We start from the raw sequence: 914 nt of genomic DNA on the forward strand, positions 1-914 counted from the left end.
AAAAAAGTTTAATAGTTTTTTTTGGTTTTTTGGGTGATTTACTCCTCTCGTGCACATTGTGGCCATCTGGTGGTGGAAATTAGAAATAAGCAAAAACAAATCTGAAATAATTGACTGAAACATGCTGTAGATTGATATGCCTTTAAACATCACTGTAGATGTCAACAATAACATTAAATTTTTTAATGAAAAGATATTCAGCTCTTTCTGCCATTTTCTCGTCCTCCTATTAGTTAAACATCTCTGTATTTGCAGACTTTCTGAAAAAACATATTCAGTCACGCCCTATTAATTTTTTATATAGTTAATTTTATAACTAAGTTAGTTTTATATAGGCCTACACCAGCCTGGTCTCATGTTTATACGTAGGAATTAATACGTAACATTTACAAGCAAAAAACGTACACTTTTGTACGTTTTTAGTCATGCTAAAACGTACAATTTAGACGTATTTCAACGTTTAAAACGTACAAATCGCTACGTATTTTTAGCTAAAAAACGTAAAAATATTTACGTATCTTTTATATCATTAAGATATTCATATCAATGCATTTTTATCATTTTATCAATAAGCGATTTAGACCCCTTAACCTACCCTAGTAGCACTAAAGGTAATCCAAATGACGATGCGTTGCACCCGCAGTCCTCTCTGGCGGAATACAGTAGGTTTGTGTGATCCAGAGCAGAATTTATGTTGTTAATCGCTGAAAATATTATCCAGATAATTTTCCCGATCCACTCCATGAACTGGTGAAGGAACGCGGCGCATCATTCAAACACACCTCACCGGAAACACGGCATGTCGCAATCTGTGACGAATGCAGGCGAGAGCCAATGAGCGTTCGATTATGTTCTAACACGCCACCACATGTCTAGGTCACAATGTGGGAAGATTTGCATAACGCCGCCCACAT

The sequence above is a fragment of the Sinocyclocheilus rhinocerous genome, unplaced genomic scaffold (assembly GCF_001515625.1).
Source record: "Sinocyclocheilus rhinocerous isolate Xijiao unplaced genomic scaffold, SAMN03320098_v1.1 scaffold114, whole genome shotgun sequence".
Lineage (NCBI taxonomy): Eukaryota > Metazoa > Chordata > Actinopteri > Cypriniformes > Cyprinidae > Sinocyclocheilus > Sinocyclocheilus rhinocerous.